Source organism: Sminthopsis crassicaudata, chromosome 1 (assembly GCF_048593235.1).
Source record: "Sminthopsis crassicaudata isolate SCR6 chromosome 1, ASM4859323v1, whole genome shotgun sequence".
Lineage (NCBI taxonomy): Eukaryota > Metazoa > Chordata > Mammalia > Dasyuromorphia > Dasyuridae > Sminthopsis > Sminthopsis crassicaudata.
Genome location: NC_133617.1, coordinates 210,430,454 through 210,455,702, shown reverse-complemented (window position 1 = coordinate 210,455,702; position 25,249 = coordinate 210,430,454). Strand labels below are relative to the sequence as shown.

General features: G+C 32.3%; 1 long non-coding RNA gene across 1 annotated transcript in view; it reads left to right on the top strand.

The window, feature by feature from the left end:
• Positions 1-6,616: 6,616 nt before the first annotated feature.
• The window catches only part of LOC141546417 (uncharacterized), a 110,301-nt gene continuing 91,668 nt past the window's right edge, over positions 6,617-25,249 (top strand). Inside the window, exon 1 of the long non-coding RNA XR_012483300.1 lies at positions 6,617-6,665. This is a non-coding gene — a long non-coding RNA (uncharacterized LOC141546417). The remainder of the gene's footprint in view (positions 6,666-25,249) is intronic.

Here is a 25,249-nt window from a genome sequence, read left to right as displayed (position 1 = left end):
TTTTATTTTATATATATATATATATATATATATATATATATATATATATATTTATAATATTATCCCTTGTATTCATTTTTCCAAATTACCCCCCCTCCCTCTATTCCCTCCCCCTGATAACAGGCAATCCCATACATTTTACATGTGTTACAATATAGTCTAGGTACAATACATGTGTGTGAATATCATTTTCTTGTTGCACAATAAACATTAGAATTCGAAGGTACCAAGACTACTTTTTTAATAACTGGATTGACCATACATTAGTACATAAAATTTTATAGTTAAAAGCAACCTCCCCACAAAAATACTAAAAATATACTTTTCAGATCATAATGTGATAAAATTTATATTGAATAAGAGACCAAAGAAAGATAGATTAAAATTAATTGAAGATTTTAAAAACCTAATTTAAAATAATGAGTAGGTAAAACCCATAATGAACGGAATCTGAACTCAGTGAAATTATCTGCTATTTGACTTTTTAAATTAAGTAAAAATAAATGCAATTTCAACATTTAAAGAATGATTAAAAATAATTCTAATTGTTAGTTTCCTGGCCTTTGCACTAGCCATTTTACACTGATATTGATTTTATTTTAAGTGTATATTAAGCTTATAAAAAATGAGGATTTTCAAAATAAGGAATCAAATATATATGCACATGTATACATTGATGTTTATATGTGTGTATGCACACATACATACTTCTAATTATTACATGACTTCTGAGAATGTTTAGTACAAACAATCAATCAATAAATATGTAAGTGTCAGTCATGTATGTTAAGTGATAAAGGAGCAATATATGGTTCTTGCCCTCAAGGAGTTTACAATGTAACAAGTGAGATGATATACAAACAAATATATACAAAGCAAACTGTATTCAGTTCTAAGAGGAAATTATTACAAGGGGGAATCGCTGGAATTAAAGAGGGGTTCCTGTAGAAAGCATAATTTTGGTTAAAGGAAGCCAGGAAGATTAGTAGTGAGAGCAGAGGATGGAGAGCAGTCTAGTCTTATGGGGGCCATCCAGAGAGAATTATGGGTTCCAAGTGATAAAACATTTGTGGAACAGTCAGCCGGTCATTGTCAATATGTCAAAGAGTATGTATTGTAAATTAAGGCATCAGGAGACTAGAAAAATAAGAGGGCTAGGTTTTAAAGGATTTTGAATGCTAAACAGAAATTTTATATTTAATCCTAGAAACAGTTATTGTTTATCTTTTCATTTTTTGAAGACCAGTAACATCAAAGTATGTCATGACTTCTGAATTCAAAGTTGAAGAAAATTTTCAGCTTCATTCTCTCTTCCAAAGTCATTGAAATCCAAAGACAAGACAAAAGTCACAGTAAGTGGTGATGGCATAGGATGTCATGCTTACCTTTAGCATCTTCCTTATTTAATCAAACTCTAAGTGATCTCTGTCTGTTTCAGCTGCCTTCATGGGTGTTGGAATAAATTGTTTTTATCTGCTCATTCCACAGGGGAATGTCTTCACAAAAGTTGAGGTAGATACCCCCTCCCAACTCACTTTTATGTTTGGGCTGCTCTGTTACTGTAGAGATAACAAGAAGCCTCTGGTGTTTATTGAGTGGGGGTGGAGAGTATAATTAGACCTGTGCTTTAAGAAATCACTTTAGTGTCTGAAAGAAGGTTGGATTGGGGTGAGAAGAGACTAAAAACAGCCAGATTCATCAGCAGGCTATTTCAATAATTCAGGAATGAGATAATAAAGGTCAGTGGAGACATGTCAAGAGAGAAGGGGGAATATTTGAAATATATTGAACAAGGTGAAATTGATAGGTTTTAGCACCAGCTGGGATATGGGGATGGAAGTGGTAAAAGGTAATGAGAAGTTCAAGATGATTCCAATTTGTGAGCCTAAGGGCTTTGTTATTACTTTCTACAGTAATGTATAGGAATGTAGGAGTGTAGGGAGACTTTAGAGGGAAAAATAGTGAGTTCCATTTAGAAAATAGTGAGTTGAAGATGTCTACTGGCTATCCACTTTGAGATATCTAAAAGACAGTTGAAGATAAGAGAGTGGTGGAGAGAAGAGAGATTGGGCCAGTTAAGACAGATTCATCAGCATAAAAATGGTAATTAAATCATTGTGAGCTGATGAGATCATCACATGAAATAGAATAGAAGAAAAGAAAAGGGGACTCAGGACAGAAAACTGAGGGACTTCTATAATTAGAGTGCATGATCTGAAGAAGAATCCATCAAAGGAGATGGAAAAGGAGAATTTAAATAGGTAGGAGGAAAACCAAGAAAGAATAGTTTTTTGGAGGCCTAAAGAGAAAGGAAATCAAGGAAAATAGAGACTAACAAAAGATTGCAGAGAGTTCAACAATAATGAGGATGAAACAAAGGATATTGGATTTGGCAATTAAGAAATGATTAGTAACTTTGGAGAAAGCAGTTGAAATAGTAAAGTCAGAAGCCAGATTGTAAGAGTTTAAGAAAAAAGAAGAGAGAAAATGGAGATGTCTATTGAAGATGACTTTCAGAAAAGTTTAGCTACAAAGGTCAGAGATTAAATAGGATGATAGCAGGATAAAAGGATCAAGGAAGGAGAAAGATACTACTATACCCCATTCTTGGACTCTTCTCTTTATATTAGAATTTCCTCATCCTTTATGAATTCTCTTCATTTTTATGATTCCATAAATCATCCTCTTCTCCTTTATACTTTCTTTTGCTCTATGTTTTTGTGACACTTTTCTCTCCTGGTTTTCTTCCTACCTCTTTGATAGCTAGCTCCTTTTTAATATTTTTCACTCTATCTTTATCCACTTCATATCTAATAACTGTAGGTGCCCCTTTTCTTATCCTTCTGCCTTTTTGTTAATATATACCCAAATACATATACATCACACACATACATGCACACAATGTGTATATGTGTGTCTATATATATATATATATATATATATATATACATATATATAATGTATATATATATATATATTTATTTATTTAAATAAATAACTTTTTGTTATACATGTATGCCTATTTTTTGCATATTTCCATATGAATCATGTTGAGAGAGAAAAATCATAACAGAAGGTAAAAACCACGAGAAAAAAAAAAGGAAAAAAGTGAACATACTATATATTGACTTATGTCAGTCTCTCTATGAGGATTGCATCTTCAATCCAACATTTATTGTGATGGCCTTGGATCACTGAAGCACTGAGAAAAAGCAAATCTATCATACTTGATCATCACACAATCTGGATATTACTGTATACAATGTTTTTCTGGTTCTGCTTGTTTGACTCAGCATTGGTTTATGTAAATATTTCTAGGCCTTTCTAAATTATGCTGTTCATCATTTTTAATAGAATAATATTCCATTACCTTCATATATATATATATAAAACATAACTTATTCAGCCATTCTCTAATTGATAGGTATCTGCTCATTTTTCCATTGTCACTGTAATATTTTTCTACATGTGAGTCCTTTTGCCTTTTATATGATTTCTTTGGGATATAGATCCAGTAGTGGCACTACCAGAAAAAGAGTATGCATAGTTTTATAATCCTTTGGGCATAGTTTCAAATTGTTCTCCAGAGTGGTTGGCTCATTTTACAACTTCATCAGCAATGCATTAGTGTCCTAGTTTTCCCGCATCCCCTCCAACATTTGTCATTATCTTTTCCTATCATCTTAATCAATTTAATAGGTGTTAGATTGTACCTTAGAATTGTCTTAATTTGCAGTTCTCTAATAGTGATTTAGAACATTTTTTTATATGACTATCGATGGCTTTAATTTCTTCATCTGAAAATTATTTATATTCTTTGACCATTTGGGGAATACTTGTATCTACTTATGAGTCAATTCTCTATATTTTACAAGTGTGGCCTTTATCAGAAATAGTGGTTTTAAAATTGTTTCCCAGCTTTCTGCCTCCCTTCTTATCTTGACTGCATTTGTTTTGCTTATGCAAAATCTTTTTAATTTAATGTAATCCTGTATTATAAATTTTGCTATATTCCCCCCATTAAACTGTGAAGTTTTTGAGAGCAAGAACTGTCTTTTACCTTTCTTTGTATCCCTAAGATTAGCAAAGAACTTGGTACATCAAAGACACTTCATAAATTCTATGTGACTGATTGACTTACCTGATTAACTTCAGAGGCTCTAGTGGGCTTCTAGCTTTCTAATGATATGTCCAGTAGCAACACTGGAACAGCTGATAAGTATCTGTGTTCCATCTGAAGTGGCATCTCAAGGATGGATGCCACTTCATACCTCTACAAAAAAGCCCATCAGCAAGCTTCACCTTCACAAAGACTAAAGGTAAACAGCATCCTATGGAAAGGAAAGGGAAAAAAAAAAGACTTGAAGAAGAAGGACTTAAGGGTTATGTTACCCCCTTTTTTATGTGTTCTAGGGTTCAGTCTAAAACTTACTCCTGCAATCTTAATATACTTGTCAGATAATGTGTCATTAGTTGTGTAAAAAGCCAACCCAAACCAAATCAAACCAAACAAAAAAAATTCTTTCTATATTAATTTAGTAAATATTATTTTCTAAAAAATCTAATTACCTGGCTAGTCAATATAAAATAATGATTAATTGGAAAAGCCCAATGATAGGTTCTAGATTTTCATGATCACTAAAACAACATTCTTCTAACACTAAGGGTTACCCCGCTGAATTCCTGAGAGGAGGAAAGGGGTAAAATTTGGGAACATGATACACCCTTCTGGTTTAGAAAGGTGACACCAGAGCCTATGCTGCATGAGGTTAATCATTTTCCTTTATTTCCCTAATAGAGATGATCTCAGTCATTGTCTGCTTTAGCTCTTTGTAGGAGGAGACAAGGATTTTAGCAAAAATGTAAAAGAGTGTCCGATTTTTTGGGGGGAGGGAGGGTATTAAATAACAATTTTTCTTACACTACAATTTTTGCAAATATTCTTTTCTAAATAGTCATTGGATCTGCAGACAAATTAATCTCAATTGATAATCTTGGAGGGAAGCTCACTAGTGGGGTGTTTTGGTTATAGTACTAGAAAACACAAGCAGTACTATTCTATAGAAGTCTGAGGAAATTATAGAACTTTGGAGACATAATTCATCATTAGCAGAGCCTGAATTACAATATTATAATGGGGGAAAATATGGAAAAAACCTTAGAAGACAAAGATTTGTATTCAAATTCTGGTAATGTTACTTAATGTGTGAATTTTAAAGTTTTTAAATATCAGTCTCTTGGAGCTTCAAGATATTAAGAAATGTATATAAAATTATTTGTAAACTACTATGTTAAACATATGACTTATCCTTTACCCCTTGATCTTTTTATAAGTAGAATCATTTACACAACATTTTGGAAAGCAATTTAGAATTTGATAAGAGTTTAGAAAGTATGACTGTGAGTCATACTGCATTATAAATGAGGAAATTGAGATCTAAAAACAAAGTGAATTCTGTAGCAAGGCTTATTATGGGAATATATTGGTAAACTATATACTTCGGGACTGCTTTGTCCAAAGTTTTTCTAGGAGAAATTGAGAGGTAAAAGAATGAGGTTTTCTCAACTTTTTCTTCAGTCTTTGAGGTATATAGTTCCTTTAAAATTTGTTGAAAAGGAACAAAAATGGCTAATCGTTTAATAAAAGGCAATTGAAAAATTAGAGGAGCTAGAAATGTGACCAATTTAAAAGGGCATGTTAGTTGGATAAGATGGCCTTCTCTATCAAATAACTCATTTTGTTTTTACTACATATGGATAGAGCAATATTGCTTCAATAATTTTAGAGATAGATATAATACTCCAATTTTATAAATATTGGATCATATTTCAGAAGTAAATGAGTTGTCCAAGTATAGCTGATCAAGCACTTTGTATTACACAATTAAAATAATAGGAAAAAGAGATTTCAAAAGATGATTTTCAATGATTTATTCTACTTGGTTTTATGCTGCCAAAGCATATCATTGACCCTAACTATATTATGTTAAGAAAAAAATCTTCAAAGTCATCTTAAGGGAAGTCATTAATGAAATAATCATGGGCCTCCTATAAACACATTAAATGGCATGTGTCTGTACAAATATATCATGCAAACTCTACATACAGGCAACAGCACATATAGCATATGTATATAGCTATATACTATATTTCTATTTAGATATACACATATGCACATGTGTAAACACACAGACTTATCTTGTATTGAGTCTACATAATGTGTATTGTATATTAAGTCATTTGTGTGGATGGATGTGTGTGTGTGTGTATAGGCATAATGGAACTGTACTTTTGATCTCAGTGATTGGTATAGGGAGCTTTTAAGTAAAGAACTTCTGTCAATGCAAGTTGGTATTTATTTGCAACTAACACATATCACACACACTCACCAATACATATATAATTGCTGTTTGTTGCAAAACATTTTATTTCCATCCTTGATGCCTTTGTACAAACTGAGCTCATGGTTGGAATTTACTCCTTCCTTATCTTAATGGCACAACAGATAAAGTGCTGAGTTTGGAGTCAGGAAGGGTTCAAATATTTTCTGGTTGTGTAATTCTAGAAAAGTTACTTAATCTCAGCGTGCCTCAATTTTCTCATGCTAAGAAGGAGATGAGAATAACACCTACCACTCAGGATTGTTGTGAAGATCAAATGAGAAGGTAATTATAAAGCACTTATCACAGTTTCTGATGCATAGTGCTATATAAATAAACTATTATGATTGTTATTTATTATTATATTATCACATATTATAAGAAATCAATATTGTTGGTTACCCACCAACTATAATTTATGCTTTCTCTCTCTTCAATTTATTAATTTACTAGTTTTCTTGTGGTATCTTTGAGGTCAAGATTTATTTTGCATTTTATCTTTGAATCCCTATGATCAGGACAGTTGCCTTATTATATACACTAGGCATTTGATAGTAATTTATTGTATTTTTTAAAGATATATGCATATATAACACATGCAAAGACAAACATATATGCATAAAACACCTCTCATGAAAAGATATTGACTTAGAAGAAAGCTTGATATTTTTGTTGCAAATTCTATCTAGATTCATTAGGTTTGCTTGAAGTTACCAGCATGAAAACTTGGAGCCTGTTTTACTGTCAGTAAAAATGGTATTTGCTAAAAGTTTTAAGGTATACGACTGAGACTTTTCTTGTTACATTCTTGCATGGGAGGTTTGTTCTTTGTCACCTTCAATTAGACACTTTACAAGGGGTAAAACATAAGTCAGGTAAGGAAAACATGTTGATATATATATATATATATATATATATATATATATATATATATATATATATATATATATATATATATATATATATATATATCCCCTTGTAAGCTGACTCATAGTAACCTTAAAAGTCAACAATGTCAGATTTCAATTTTTTTGTTCACTGAATTACTACTCTATGTACTACAAAATCAATTTCTAACTTCTTCCTAGGCTATGATTAAAGAAGGGGAAAAAGACTGAATAAATATAATAATTTACTTGTTTGACAGCTATTTTAATATTACCATTTTGTGTACTTAATATATTAAACATCTCATTAAAATAATCAAACATTTTGATATCCTGCCCTCAATAGCACAACTGCAAATTAAACACAGAATTATATATTTCTGTTAGTTGTCTAGTATGATGACAAAACTCAATGCCCCAAGCGTGTAGCTTTCAACCTGAACAAAATACTGAGTAACATCAATTTCCTGCACCACTTAATTCATGCCCTTTGCTGGGGTGGGAGGTAGGGAAGAAGATTAAGAGAGGAAGAGGGTTTGGGGGAAGGGAAGGGAAGGAAAAAGAAATAATTTGTGACCTTGATTCACCTCTATAAGGCAGATTTATAAAATGTGGTCTGTACAACATAGTATTTTCACTGTTTTTTGTTTGCTTGCTTTTTGTTTTCTTTCTCACTTCTTTTCTTTTTGATCTGATTTTTCTTGCACAGCATGATAATTGTGGAAATATGCAAATGTTTAACATATATTGGATTACTTGCTGCCTAAGGGAGGGGTGGAGGAAGGGAGGGAGAAAAACTTTGGAACACAAAGTTTTGCAAGGGTGAATGTTGAAAACTGCATATATTTTGAAAATAAAAGGCTAAAAAAAGAAAAGAAACAAAAAAGAAAATGTGGTCCGTATTCATAGAAATTTTATTCATAAGAGCATTCTTATGAAATGGCATTGATTGTGATCTTTTTATGTTGTTGTTCAGTCTTTCTCAGTCATGTCTCATTCTTTATTTTTTTTTGTAATTAAATGTTTTTGTTTTAATTTAAAAAAAAAGTGACAGAACTACTGTAGGGTTTGCTATTTCCTTCTCCAGTTTGTTTGGCAGATGAGGAAACTGAGGAAAATATGCCTAAGTGAGTTACCTATTGTCACATAATTAGTAAGTGTCTGAGGCAGGATTTGAATTCAGGAAAAAAAGTCAGTCACCCAGATTCCAGTCCTGACACTCTCCACTGTTCCACACCACTGTCCAAATAAAAAGCACAATTCTGCTGTTAGAGAAGAAAACTCTCCATTGATGGATTTAGGATTGAGCTTTCAATTCTGTACTAAGAAATACACTTCTCCAGTGTGATGACTGTGTCCTCATTCTGCAAAGGGATGACAGGCAACATTAGAATAGGGTTGACCACAGGTCTTTCTGAAAAATTATATTAAATCTGGCAAATGTATTATTTAGTAAAATAATTGTTAAAACACACACTACTAAGCAGAAGTAAGACTGAGAAGTAGGAGCAGAGTTAAGATCTGTCATTTTTACTTACTAGGCTTTTTTTCTTTTCTGCTGGAGTCCATTTTACAATAAAGAATCAAACAAACAAAAGAAATAAATGGATGCATATGTTTTTTTGACAGTTCAGTGGTTTTCAGTGATGTCTGATTCTTTTTGATCGCATTTGAGGTTTTTTTGTACACATATTTTCATTTCCTTCCCCAGCTCATTTTACAAATGAGAAAACTAAGGCAAACAGAGTTAAGTGTCTTGCCAAGGATCACACAGCTAATAAGTATCTGAGGCCAAGTTTGATCTCAGGAAGCTAAGCCATTATGATTTTAGGCCTGACACTCAATCCACTGTCACCTAGCTGTCTCACATATAAATAAATAGATGTAATAACATCATAGAGAGACAGACATAGAGATTCAGAGAGATAGAGAGACATAGAGATGAAAATGGATTTAGAATTTAAAGATCTTGATCTAGAGAGACATATATCTTAAAATTGTCTTAAGCAGGATGTTTATTCTCGTTTAACCTTGTTTTTATTTTCTGTAAAATGAGAATAAGAATATATACACATTTTTACAAGCCTTCTTAATAGCTCAAATAATCAGAGCATTTTAAAAACTGGAAAACATTGTATACAGGCATGACATTATGATTATTGCTTTCAAAAATAATTTAAAACTCCAGAACTGGAATCTATCCAATATCAGCTCTAGATTTCAAATCAGATTAAATGATAACATTTTTATATCAACAGTAAAAGTATTTCTACCAACACAGAGCACTACTTTTTTGTCCTTTACTAGCCCATATCATAAGGTGCTGTTGATTCAAAAAAAGGTTATTTTTTTTAATCGCCAGATTTTTGACCATGAGAAATTAGCATGGGAATCAAATTCCAGTACTTTAATGCTCTTTTTTTTTTTTAATTTCGCTGCTATTTTCTCCTTCCTCCAAAGCAGATTATTAATTGTGTACAGTGAAAAATAAAATGCTGAAATTGTCATCAGGGAGGCATAGGTTGAAATCCTCATTTTGACTCTGATTAGCTATATGATCATTAACAAATCACTTAATGTTTATAAGCCAAAAGAGTTTGTATATACAACCAATAAAAAACCTATCTCATAACATAGATCATAATTAGAAACTTGTTTATCCATCCATCCATCCATGTATATATATATATATATATACACACACACAAACACACATACATACACACAGAAATAGTCAAAAGATATCAATGAACACTTAAAAATAATTGAAAAGTGTAGGAATATTTATGAATTAATATGATTTCAAAGTAATTTTAGTTGTTTATATTGTTTTCAGCACATTAGTGTTCAAAATTAACTTCCAATAAATGTTTCTTTTTAAATTTTTAAAAGAAAATTAGATTAAAAAGAAATTGGAATTTGTCAGATGGCAATCTGAATATTGATGGAAGTATGAAAAGAGAAAAGAAGTTGCATCAAATAAAAACTGTAGAAATAGGAATTGGTAAATGATTAAGCATGAGAAATGAGGGAAAAGCAAGCATCAAAGATGATTTTTTAAATTATTTTTTAATCCAGTAGAGAAGTTATTATCAAAGGAGAAAACAGAGAAAGAAGAAAAGAGGACTTTGGAGAATATCCACATTTATGGAGTATGGAGTATGTATTGAAAAATGATTTTGTTAAAAAATACAGGAAGGGTAAGGAAAAGGAAGATGGCGGAGAAGATACACACTACTCTGTGAACGTCCTTACTCCCTCACAACCAATTAGATAAATCAGCCTCAGAAACAGCGCTGGACTGATAGATTCCACAAGGACTGGAAGCACGACTTACCAGCTGAAGAGAATCTGGAGTTTCAACAAAAAAGGTCAGTGCTCAGGGGAGGAAGAAGAGAGGCCAGCACAGACGGCTGGGTGCTAGCACACTGCACTGATCATGCTGGGAAGGGCTCTGGTATCAGAGAAGCCACTGAGATAAAGAAATCTGGCACAGGCTGTTAGCTCTTCTCTGCTTATAATACAACAGTTCAGAAGAGAAATCTAAACCACTTTAAAAATTCAAAGATAGATTAGATTTTCCCTGATCCTGGAGGTGACTCAGCAGATCTCGGCACAGTGGGTGTGGCCCCTAGCTCTCACCTGTGACTAGTTAAGAGATTGAGAAGTGGGCTGATACGGCCCAAGGCAACACACACTGCCTAGCTCAGCTGAAGGCTGTGGACCTCAGCACCAGAAGCCCCACAGAAGTGGAACCTTTGAACTAGGGACCGCGGTTTCTGGCAGACACTTTCTGAGCAAAGGGGCTTTTCACGTCACCTGCTGCAGACATCCACGCCCCACCAGGAAGCATAGGCTGGGCTTTGTGTTGCCTTTACTGTTCAGTCTCAAACCTCAGGGAAGCCAATAAAACACAGCGCCCTCAAAGTACAGCAGTGCTGATCACCTCTGAGGCACTTCCAGGGAGGGGGTGGGGAACTCTCTCCCAGAGCTCTCTCTTAGCTCAGGCACAGGAGCCGCTGCATCCATCTGGTCTGGGAGGAATCTGGTAAAGAAATAAATAAATAAATTCCTACCCCAGGGACAGACCCCAAAAGATTTTTTAAGTATGAGCAAGAAGCCCAAAAAAACCATAGATTCCTTCTACACAGAGAAAGAGCGGGTATCCAACCCCAAGGAAGTTAACAGCAGAGAGTTAGCAGATAACCACCTAAAGGGGAATGATTCCTGCCCCCCATCACATAACTCTCTCCTTGAAGGAACTATTAAAAAGCTGAGAGAGTTTGAAGAAAAATGGGGAAAGGAAAGGGAAGCTATGATAGAGAATAACAACGTCTGAAATTGGAGTTGCAAAAAATAAAGAATTCACAGGAGATGCAGGGAAACAAAATTTGTGAATTAGAAAAGCTTAAAAAATCACAGGAAAGTAGGATTTCTGAATTGGAAAAGATAAAAAAGTCTCAAGAAAATAGAATTTCTGAATTGGAAAAAGAAAATAATTCTCAAAAAAAAATTAGGGAAATGGAAAAAAAATTCAATAGAGCAAAATAATTCATTTAAAAATGAAATTGGGCATTTGCAAAAAGAACTAAAAACTGTGAAAGAAGAAAATAACTCCTTAAAAGTCAGGATGGAACAAATAGAAATGAATGATTCACAGAGAACCCAAGAATCAGTCAAACAAAACAAAAAAAAAAAAAAAAAAAAAAATGAGAAGCTGGAGATTAATGTCAAATACTTACTGGGAAAATCTATAGACCTGGAAAATAGATCTAGGAGAGATAATCTGTGGATCATTGGACTTCCCGAAAACTATGACCAAAAAAAGAGCCTAGATTCTATTTTACAGGAAATTATCAAAGAGAACTGTCCAGAGATAATAGAAAGAGAAGGGAAAGTAGATGTGGAAAGAATTCATCAAACTCCTTCTGAAATAGACGCTAAAAAAAAAAAAAAAAAAACACCAAGGAATATTATGGCTAAGCTGCAGAATTACCACACAAAGGAGAAAATCTTGCAAGCAGCAAGAAAAAAAAATTAAATACCAAGGTGCCACAATAAGGGTCACTCAAGATCTGGCTGCCTCCACATTAAAAGATAGAAGGGCCTGGAACCTGATATTCCATAAGGCAAAAGATTAAGGACTGCAAGCAAGAATGAACTACCCAACTAAGTTTAGCATCTTTTTCCATGGAAGGAGATGGTCATTCAATGAAATAGAGGAATTCTATATGTTTCTAAAAAAAAAAACCAGACTTAAAAAATTTGATCTACATCCACAAGACTGAAGAGAAACAGAAAAAGGTACACAGAACCCTTGAGAACTGTAACTCTGTTGTGGGTACATAAAAAGTATTCATGGATAATTTGATTTTACTGATATAAAAGAAAAAAAGGGGGTGTAGTAAAGGGAAGGAGGTCGTTTCAGAAAAAGGGGAAGGAATGATAAAAAGAGGGAAACTACATCCCAGGAAGAGGCATAGAAAATACACCATATCTGAGGGAATTTAGTAAGGGGGAGAATCATTGTGTGAATCTTACTCTCATCAGAAGAGGCTCAAAGAGTAAATAATTGACATATTTGTTTTTCAGATAATTTTTCTCTCAGCTCATTGAAAGGGGGGAGAGGAAAAGGGAAAAGGAAAAGGAGAATAAGTGAAGGGGACCTTGGAGGGAGGGGGGGAGGGGATACTAAAAAAAGGGAGAGCTGCACATCACAAGGGGGGTCTGTAAATTAAATATCGGGGAGGGGGATCAGGGGGGTCAAGGGAAAAAGCATAATCTGGGGATAATATGATGGCAGGCAATACAGAATTAGTAATTTTAACTGTAAATGTGAATGGGATGAACGCTGCCATCAAACGGAGACGGATAGCACATTGGATCAAAAATCAGAACCCTACAATATGTTGTTTACAGGAAACACACTTAAAGCAGGGAGATACATACAGAGTAAAGGTAAAAGGTTGGAGCAGAATCTATTATGCTTCAGGTAAAGCCAAAAAAGCAGGGGTAGCTACCCTTATCTCAGATCAAGCAAAAGCAGAAGTTGATCTAGTTAAAAAAGATAAGGAAGGAAACTATATCCTGCTGAAAGGTAGCATAAATAATGAAGCCATATCAGTACTAAACATATATGCACCAAGTGGTATAGCATCTAACTTTCTAAAGGAAAAGTTAAGAGAATTGCAAGAAGAAATAGACAGTACAACTATAATAGTGAGAGATCTCAACCTTGCACTCTCAGATTTAGACAAATCAAACCACAAAACAAATAAGAAAGAAATTAAAAAAGTAAATAGAACATTAGAAAAACTAGGTATGATAGACCTTTGGAGAAAACTGAATGGCAATAGAAAGGAATATACTTCCTTCTCAGTAGTTTCATGGATCCTATACAAAAATAGACCATATATTAGGACATAAAGATCTCAAAATTAAATGTAGGAAGGCAGAAAATAATAAATGCTTTCTTCTCAGATCACAATGCAATAAAAGCTACATTCAGTAAAAAGTTAGGGGTAAATAGACCAAAAAGTAATTGGAAAATGAACAATCTCATCTTAAAGAATGACTGGGTGAAACAGCAAATTATAGAAACAATTAATAATTTCACCCAAGATAATGACAATGATGAGACATCATACCAAAATCTGTGGGATGCAGCTAAAGCAGTAATAAGGGGAAATTTTATATCTTTAGAGGCTTATTCGAAGTAAATAGAGAAAGAGAAAATTAACGAATTGGGGCCCTGCAACTTAAAAAGCTAGAAAAGGGACCAAATGAAAAAACCCCCAACCAAAAAATTAAACTTGAAATATAAAAATTAAAAGGAGAAATCAATAATATTGAAAGTAAAAAAACTATTGAATTAATAAATAAAACCAAGAGTTGGTTTTATGAAAAAGCCAATAAAATAGATAAACCTTTGGTAAATTTGATCAGAAAAAAGAAAGGGGAAAATCAAATTGTTAGTCTTACAAATGAAAAGGGGGGATCTTTCCACCAATGAAGAGGGAAAATTGGAGAAATAATAAGGAGTTACTTTGCCCAACTTTATGCCAAAAAATTTGATAACTTAAGTGAAATGGATGAATTCCCTCCAAAAAATATAGGCTCCCCTAGATAAACAGAGGAGGAGATAAAATTGTTTAAATAGTCCCCATTTCAGAAAAAGAAATAGAAACAAGCTATTAATCAACAACCCAGGAAAAAATCCCCAGGACCAGATGGATTCACATGTGAATTCTACCAAACATTTAAAGAACAATTAGCCCCAATGTTATATAAACTATTTGAAAAAATAGTGGATGAAGGTGTCCTACCAAACTCCTTTTATGACACAGACATGGTACTGATACCTAAAACCAGGTCAATCAAAAAACTGAGAAAGAAAAATTATTGACCAATTTCCTTAATGAATATTGATGCTAAAATCTTAAATAAGATATTAGCAAAAAGACTTCAGAAAATCATCTCCAGGATAATACACTATGATCAAGTAGGATTTATTCCAGGAATGCAGGGGCTGGTTTAATATTAGGAAAAACTATTAATATAATTGACCATATTAATAATCAAATTAATAAGAAACCCTATCATCATCTCAATAGATGAAGAAAAAGCATTTGATAAAATCCAACATCCCATTTCCTACTAAAAAACTCTTGAGAGTATAGGAATAAATGGGACTATTCCTTAGAATAATCAGGAGCATATATTTACCAATGTCAGGAAGCATAGAATGCAATAGAGATAAGCTAGAACCTTTCCCAGTAAGGTCAGGAGTGAAACAAGGTTGCCCACTATCACCATTACTATTCAATATAGTACTAGAAACGCTAGACTCGGCAATAAGAGCCGAGAAAGAGATTCAAGGAATTAGAGTAGGAAATGAGGAAATCAAAACTATCACTCTTTGCAGATGACATGATGGTATACTTAGAGAACCCCAAAGACTCTGCTAAAAAGCTATTAGAAATAATTCAGAATTTCAGCAAAGTGGCAGGATATAAAATAAATCCACATAAATCCTCAGCATTTTATATATCACTAAAAAAATGCAACATCAAGAGATACAAAGAGAAATTCCATTCCAAACAAATGTTGAGAGTATAAAGTATTTGGGAATCCATCTACCAAAGAAAAAGTCAGGAATTATATGAGAAAAATTACAAAACATTTGCCACAAAAATAAAGTCAGATTTAAATAATTGGAAAGACATTCAGTGCTCTTGGATAGGCCCGAGCGAATATAATAAAGATGACAATACTCCCCAAACTAATCTATTTATTTAGTGTTTATACCAACCATACTCCCCAGAAAACTATTTCATTTACTTAGAAAAAAATAACAACAAAAATTCATATGGAAGAATAAAAGGTCGAGAATTGCAAGGGAACTAATGAAAAAAAAACTAAGAGGAAGGTGGTCTAAGTGTACCTGATCTAAAGCTATATTATATAGCAGCAGTCACCAAAACCATTTGGTATTGGCTAAGAAATAGACCGGTAGATCAGTGGAAACAGATTAGATAAAAAGGGACAAAAAAGGGTTCATCTATAGCAATCTAATCTGTGACAAACCCAAAGATACCAACATTAGGGATAAAAAATTCATTATTTTGGAAAAAACTATTGGGAAAAACTGGAAATTAATATGGCAGAAATTATATATGGATCCACACTTAACACCATATACCAAGATAAGATCAAAATGGGGTCCCATGATTTAGGCATAAAGAGTGAGATCATAAATAGATTAGAGGAACAGAGGATATTCTACCTCTCAGACTTGTGGTGGGAGATGGGAATTTATGACCAGAGGGAGAATTAGAGATCATTATTGATCACAAAATAGAAGATTTTGATTACATCAAACTAAAAAGTTTCTGTACAAATAATACTAATGCAAACAAGATTAGAAGAGAAGTAACAAATTGGGAAAGTATTTTTAAAAGCAAAGGTTCTGACAAAAGTCTCATTTCCAAAATATATAGAGAAACTGACCCCTAATTTATAAGAAACGAACCATTCTCCAATTGATAAATGGTCAAAGGATGTGAAACAGACAATTCTCAGATGTAGAAATTGAAACTATATCCACTCATATGAAAGAGTGTTCCAAATCACTACTGATCAGAGAAATGCAAATTAAGACAACTCTGAGATACCACTACACACCTGTCAGATTGGCTAAGATGACAGGAGCAAAATAATGATGAATGTTGGAGGGGGATGTGGGAAAAACTGGGGACACTAATACATTGCTGGTGGAGTTGTGAAAGAATCCAGCCATTCTGGAGAGCAATTTGGAAACTATGCCCAAAAAGTTATCAAACTGTGCATACCCCTTTGACCCCAGCAGTACTACTACTGGGCTTATATCCCAAAGAAATACTAAAGAGCAGAAAGAGACTTGTATGTGCCAAAATGTTTTGTGGCAGCTCTTTTTGTTGTAGCTAGAAACTGGAAGATGAATGGATGTCCATCAGTTGGAGAATGGTTTGGGGTAAATTATGGTATATGAAGGTTATGGAAATATTATTGCTCTGTAAGAAATTACCAGCAGGGAGTAATACAGAGAGGCTTGGAGAGACTTACATCAACTGATGCTGAGTGAAATGAGCAGAAACTAGGAAATCATTATACACTTCAACAATGATACTGTATGAGGATGTATTCTGATGGAAGTGGAAAATCTTCAACATAAAGAAGAGCCAACTCACTTCCAGTTGATCAATGATGGGACAGAGGTAGCTACACCCAGAGAAGAAAACAATGGGAAGTGAATGTAAATTGTTAGCACTAATATCTGTCTGCCCAGGTTATATGTACCTTCGGTATCTAATTCTTATTGTGCAACAAGAAAATGGTATTTACACACATGTATTGTATCTAGGTTATATTGTAACACATGTAAAAATGTATGGGGGACTGCCTGTCATTGGGGGGAGGGGAGTAGAGGGTTTTTATGGAATAATTTGTGAAGAAGCATAGAAATATTTTCATTTTGCTAGTTTTTCCACCTATTTCCAGAAAAAAAAATCTGAATCATAAATTTCTTTAATGTATTCTTATTAAAGTGGACAAAGTGGCTTTCCCACCCTTTACGGATATTTTAAGTATATTTAAGTATATACTATTAAAAAACACATTGTTCACACTTTCTTTTATTATGCTCACATAAAGGAAACACTAGAATTTGGGTAAACACACACACACACACACACACACATTTATAATCCTTGTAAAAGGTACACAAATTTGAGGAAGCTTTTTTACTAAGGAATAACTAAGGAATAAAACTCTCAAATTTTTTTTTTTTAGTAGAAAAATCTCTAGTGATGAAAAGATACCAAACATTCTAAAAAACTCTTTTGATTACAAATATATTAGAAGGAAATATGTTCAAAGGCACAAAGTTTTAAAAGACAGAGTTGAGCTTCAAAGAAATGCACAAAGCATATAGCAAAGACAAAATTTTATAGGTTTTTAGAAATCTTCATTAATACAAAGTCACTTTTTTCAGTTTTTATAATAAAAAATGTGCAGATCCTTATAATTGTCATGGGAAAATCATGTGACACTAGTAAGGTTTAAAGTAGTACATTATTGCTGTGCAAAAATGAAATAAAGATGAGATGAATCAATTTAAAGAAAGTGGACAGTTCTGATTGAGCTTCAATAGAAGTAAATATTGTTGTTTGGTTGTTTTTAGTTATGTCTGATATTTTGTGATCACTGGAAGTTTTCTTAGCAAAGATACTAGAGCAATGTATTTCCTTCTCCAGCTCTTTAACAGATGGGAAAACTGAGGCAGGCTTAAAAGACTTGCCATGGGTTATATAACTAATAAATATCTGAGATCAGATTTGAATTCATGAAAATAAGTCTTCCTGACTCTAGGGTAGTCATTGTATCTACTACCTAATTGCCCATAGAGTAATTTAAAGTTGTCAGAGAAAGGATTCTGCGCTGAGATTCTACTCAGAACACTTGGAATTTTTGAGGGTAGTGTTCCTCTAGGAACACTGAATCCTTTCTTCACCATTCAACCACTGTTGAACTTCTCAAAGGAAAAACTGACAACATTCCTGAAAAGCTATTTCAAATAGAAAGGGCTTGTTATATAGATTCAATGACAGACTACATGTCTGTTATTAAAGGACAAATCTGGATATTTTGAGAGACCTGTGTCCAGAAGGCTATCTACAAGATTTCTTTGAATTATTTTTCAGTTCAATAACTCGTTAAGAATGACTCATAAAAATAGGATGATAAGATCAATACTTGAAGAGTCCTTAGATTAGCCTGAGGAGTGGACCAACATATATAGTGATGCTTCATTTTTGGTTATTTGGAGGCATTCTACATCATCAGAGCCAATGTTCCTTATAATATTGAAGGAAAAACTGAGTTTTTACACTATCAAATGTGCTTATAGTCATTGTGCTGACAGTTTTCCCATGGCAACCACATTTGAGAAAAAAACCTTTCCTTGGCCAGAAATAACAGCCAGATAATATTGAGAAAGAAAGGTTGAAATGTGGTAGTTTTTGTTTAAAGATTAAGTGTATGATGACACAATCTTTGACTAAATCCATTCCATACCACTATCATCACCCCAGTTTCTCTTCTTTAGAAACCTAAAGGCATGTAAAGAATGTCAGTAATTTTCCATACACTTGGCTTATATGTCCTTTAGAACATTTTTCAAGGTTCAGTGTTGGCAAATGTTCATTTTACCTTTAAAGATGCATTTATACAAGAATAAGAGATAGAAGACTTTGTCTTAGTTTAATCATGTATCAATCAGACTGTTTTTTTCTCTGAATTATTCATAACTTAATAATAAACGTTATAATAAAGGAGATGGAAATGACTTCAGTATTAGTATCATTGGTACATGTGACAAATAAGGCAGGTTGGAATAAGGGATCATTAATGATTTGCAATGAACAACCAAACTAATATTATATACAAATTTGGAAGACAACTACTCAAAAGAAAAACTGAAAACTGAGAAACTTAAGTTCCAAAACCATTAGAAACTTTTTTATATATTTTAGGGATGCTGTATAATTATCTTTGTTATTATTCACATATTTTTGTTTGTTTAATTGTCTTTTACATTTCTTTCCTTTTATCTAAGATTTTATCATCTACATTACACAATGGCCTCAGATTCTATTTTTAACTAAAATTATTATCAAAAAAAAAAAGAAATGTATGCTTATTAAAATAATATAATTGGCTTGATCTCTTTATTTTCCCAGTTACAGATAGGACTAAATTTACACTGGGGCAGCAGTGCCAATGTATTTTCATATTTCCACTCATTTATAAATAGATCAGCAGGCACATCCTGTTAGTATACAAAGTCAGTTATCTTTTACTTTCCTCTCTATGCATACATCATGAAATATAAAAGTACATTAATTAATTTGAGACCATCTTCCTCTCTGTCAGATTTAGTTAAAATATTTACTCTGGAGAATCAATTACTAATTGGGAAATAAAAGCAGAGTTATGTTCTCTTTGGGATATCTAGATAAAAGAAATGGATCTGACATATATAACTTTATATTAATATAACTAAGAAGTGCATTTATGGGATAATGAGAAACTAAAAATTAATGTCTCCAAAAGATCAAACAATAGTGACATCAAGTAAATTAGATTTTATTTGCAAAAGAAATGGCTGTTAAAAAGATCAAGAGAATTATGCATCAGTTTTATTTTTAAGTGGTAAATAAATGTTAACCCAGATGTGCTAAGATAAGTTTGAATCAAATGCTGGGTTAAGACATGTCCATAATAGCATAATCTTTCCAAATTAAGGGCTAAATTTCTGGTTCCTAAAAGTAATTTTACTTAGATTTATCCTGTTCACTTTCTGGAATAATGTATCTGGTTATATTAAATAAGTTATTTCATTCCCAATATTCCCTGATAATTTCTTATCTATTTTTCACATGTGTTCAGTAGAATGGTAACTATCAATTCTTGCACTTTCATATGACAAATGAAGAAGAACTCATCAATAAATATTTTTAAATTTTGAATAAATATGTATGAATTTCACTATTAGGTACTATGGAGGGGAACCCAAGAATCTATAAGTTCTTGTCCTAAAGAAGCTGGTAACTCAACTGGAGTGGAGGTGGGATAGGGAGAAGAGGTATGTGCTTGGAATGAAGACTCTTTTCATGAACACAGGAAGGAATAATAACCTTTCTTCATCTATAAAACTAGGACTAGGTGTTTTGTATAGTTTGTTTTGTTTTGCTTTGTTTTAGCTCTGGTATATTATTCTAAGATTCTTTGACTATGGGTTCATCACTTTTTTTGGTAATGCAAAGTTTTCACTGAGAGTTCAAACTATAAGAAAGCATCCATGACTCTACCTTGTAGAATTTGATTTTGCTTTGCATTTTTTAAAAACATCGGTAACCATTAGGTCTTAGGCAAGTCACTTCACTTTGTTTAGTTTCACTTCCCTACTTGTAAGTTGATGAATTTGCAGGAGTTCTCTTTTTCTGCTAAATGTAATTTGTTACAATTCTATAGAAGATATATATGTTTAAGCCTATCCTTTATCATATGGTACAGTTTATATGAAATGGAATGATGTATTTTGATAGGTTCCTTTATTTTTTTTCTTTCTTTCAAAAATCTCTGGAATTAAAGTTAATCTAGGTGATCAAGAGGGAGCATTTCTCTTGGCCAAAGGGAATATAATTTCACAGTTATCTGTTAGGAAGGTATTACATCCACAGATATTACATTATCTGAACTCGGCTTGAATAGGTGTGAGTGTTTCTAAGCTTCATAGTCCCAAATATCTGTGAATAGCTATGAATAGTCTGTGATTAATAGAATACAGACATTACAAAGTAATTTTTTGTTATTTTTTTTTCTTTTTGCCTGAGAGCACAGTCAAAACTGATAGCAGTTTTGAGATAGAAGAATCAGGTCTTTGTTTATTCTCTATGAATGAAATATTATATGGACTTTTTAGAAAACATTTTATTAGTAAGTTATTTATTAACTGTCTTCGAAGAAAAAGTATTTATAAGATAGAAAAAAAATTAGAAAATTTACCTGAGCATAAGTGACTACAAATAGGAATGATCTTAATCAAGATATATATATATATATATATATATATATATATATATATATATATGTATATATATATATATATATATATATATATATATATATATATATATATATATATATATATATATATATTTCATGATTCCATTATTTTAAAATGTAATAAACATATATTGCTAGCAGAATGTTTTGACACATGGTAATTAGTAAATCTGATATTCAAAAAATTTTTCTTCAAAGATAGGGTTTTAAGAAGAATGACTATGAAGATAATAATGAGAAGAGTCATGACACAGTTAAAAGGTTTCAAATTCCTGCAAATGGAAATGAAAATCCTAATTCAGTGACTTCCTCCCTGAGTGACCCTGGGCAAATTATTTAATTTAATTTCTTGAGGGCTCATTTCAACATCTGTATAATGAGGAGCTAAGTTTTTGACTTCTGAGTTCTGCTCTAAGTTCAGCTATGATGTGTATGACTCCTTTCATATTCTATTTCTTTGATTCTGTGATCATAAATTCACAAAAGTTCAGCTTTGGAAAAAATATGTGTAACTTCTAGTAATTAACATGTTTATATTATTTAATGTACTTTTAATTATAAGATTGCAAAGTGGTACCCATGTCCATATAGTATATAGGGTAAGGAGACATGTTTGTACTTTCACACTCTTTTCATCTATCTTAACCTTATGTCAAGCAGTTAATGCTTTCAGCTTCTGACTAAATAAAACTTCTGGTCAAAAGCTGGCAGCCCAGGAGCCACTCCTCTTCTATTGCTTCAGAGGACTGACCCAAACCCTGTTCCAATTTTTACTCTCAATAAACTCTCTTATGCAAGTCTGGTATCAATAATTGACCATGAATATACTATAAGATATTTAACATGTATGGGACTGCCTGCCATCTAGGGGAGGGGGTGGAGGGAAGAAGGGAAAATTTGGAACAGAACTGAGTGCAAGGGTTAATGTTGTAAAAAATTACCCATGCATAGGTACTGTCAAAAAAAAAAGTTATAATTATAAAATTAATTTTAAAAAATTGACCATGAGAATTATTCTATTACATCTGGGCCTAAATAATATCCAGCACCGATTACCTGTTCTTCACAATGTCTATTTTTAGATATACAACTTCCTTACTTAAATCATTACTTTTTATATATTTTCCTGACATGACTTGCTCCCTTTCCCTCTGAGTGAATTTCTTAATTCAATAGGGATGACCACTTTGTCTATATTGACATTTTTTTTGTGTGTATGTGTGAATATCTGTTTGCCTTTTTACCTATTTACTGAACTTATAAAATAAAACTCTTCCTGAAAAGAAATTTTCTGTAAATTCTCAAACCCATATCTTTGCTTTAGCATAAGCTGTGAGTCCAGATTAAGCAAAATCATACTTGAAAAAGGAATTTCAGCTGTACTATAAACATCTGTCCTTCACGTGAAAATCTTCATGTGAGGGGAAGAGGGACCTAAAGCTTCACTAAACAGTTCATCTGACTTTTTGGTAGTTCTAATTGTTAGAAAGTTTTTAGTTTATTTATTTGCTTGTTTCCTGACATCAAGATTTATGTTTATTCTTTTGAATTTCTCTTTATAGCTCCTTGATATATTCTTTTGAGTTAGACTGAACATATACTAATTCTTCTTCCATGAAACAATCCTTAATATACTTGAATACACTTAGCATGTATAGCACCTCTTTTTTAAGCTAAACATCCTAATTGTTGTATTACCTTTAGTTTCCCTGTAAAAAACAAAAGAAAACAAAATAAAACAAAACCAAAAATAGCTATTATGATTCAACTTGATTCTAACATGATCAAATATCCTCTACAATTTACATTTTTCTGTTAATTGTTAAATGATAAAGAGGTGGTCCATTATTGAATAGTATTTGAGCAAATTTGCCTTTTTTTATTTTTTTAGCAATACCTTCTGTTAATTGTTAAATGATAAAGAGGTGGTCCATTATTGAATAGTATTTGAGCAAGTTTGTCTTTTTTATTTTTTTAGCAATACCTTCATTTAAGATATCTTCATTTTTAATGTAAAATATTTCTCACAAATATTGTCTATAGATGAGGAAGTAGACATCTGTAAGTACTTATTGACTTTTTTGGTCACATTTTTGGGGGAGTGTTAATCTATTCTGTATTTTTTCTACACTTTTGAAAATCTTTTCTTTTAGATATTTTGTACATCAGTACTTTTAAGCTTATTACAATTTCACTGCTTCCAAGATGAATCTCCTCTATAAAAATTTGGATATTTTAATTCCCCCCCATATTTCTTCTCTTTAGTGCCATGTCTATTTTCACCAGAAGCATATCTATTCTGTTACTGCTAAGTAAGGATAAAAGATACTGGTATCATTACCAGTATCTCTACAGTAAAATTTGTTAGCCTCTTTTTATTTTTTTTTCATTTATCTTCAGTTTTTCATCTTCCCACTTCATTTATGAATGTATGATGGTATAATTCTTGGTTAGATATTTTAGCAAATTTATTTTACCCTCCCTCTTCTTCTCATGATCATCATAAACTGGGATAATATAGTGGATACACTATTATATATAGAATGAATATCTGAATTTAAATCTTGCATCAGAAACTTACTATCACTGACTAGTGTGAATCATTTATTCTATCTCATCCTCAGCTTTCTCATTTGTAAAATACGTTCTTAAAACTGTCATCATTATTAATGTAATTTGAAAGAAAGATTGGGACTGAGTATAATGGAGTTATTCTTTTAAAAATGGGTAAGAAAAGGTGAAAAGTGCAATAATCTCATTAAAATATTATTTGAAAGAAAGAACTAATACTGATAGGTTGGGTTGGAGAAGTTGTATTATTGGAACTTACTCTGAATTGGGTTTGAGAAGACACAACATGGACATTTGGAGGGGTGTAAAATTCTTCTGAACTTCCAGAGAGATGAGCAAACTAGAGGATTGGGTATAGGAAGGACTTGTAAAAGGCTATAAAGTTTAAGATTCAGGAGGATGGGAGGGCAGAAGATAAGGGCCTCTAGAGGGTAGGTAAAATAAGGAATAGGAGGGTAATAGGAGAAGTTAACAAAGACAGTGTAAAAGGATAAGGTTTGAAGAAAGTAGTGAAAAAATGTCAATGGCATGAAATTCACAAATAGCAATCATAATTTGAATATTAATGGGAAGAACTCACCCATAAAACAGAAATTGGTAGCATAATTGATTAAAAATAAGAATTCAATAACATGTTGTTTACAAGAAACACATTTAAGAATGACAGATACACACAGAGGTAAAACGGAGGGTTGGAATCAAATTTATTATGCTTCAGCTGATTCAAAAAAAGGCAGAAAGAGCAATTATGACCTCAGATAAAGTTGTGGCTAAAATAAATTTAATTAAAAGACATAAATAAAAGCAATGAATAATATCATTCATAAGCATGAATGCTTATGAAGCAATTCATAAGCAATGAATCAATATCAATACTGAATTTCTATGTATCAAATAATATACTATATCAATTTTTAAAAGAGAAGTTAAATGAATTACAGGCATAGATAATTAGTAGTCCATTGATAGTGGGAAAATTCAATCTTCCCCTCTCAGAATCAGATAAATCTAACCAAAAAATAAATAAGAAATAAGGAAATGAATGGGATTTTGGAAAAACTAGATATAATAGATTTCTGAAGAGATTTGTATGGAAAAAAGCAATACACATTTTTGTTCCATGCTCAGGAGTTCATGGTATCTTCACTACTTCAACAATTTTATAGTTAAAAGGAAAAAGTAGACATATTTAAAAGTATCCTTTATCTGATCACAATGCAAAAAATATCTATGAAGGACAACAAA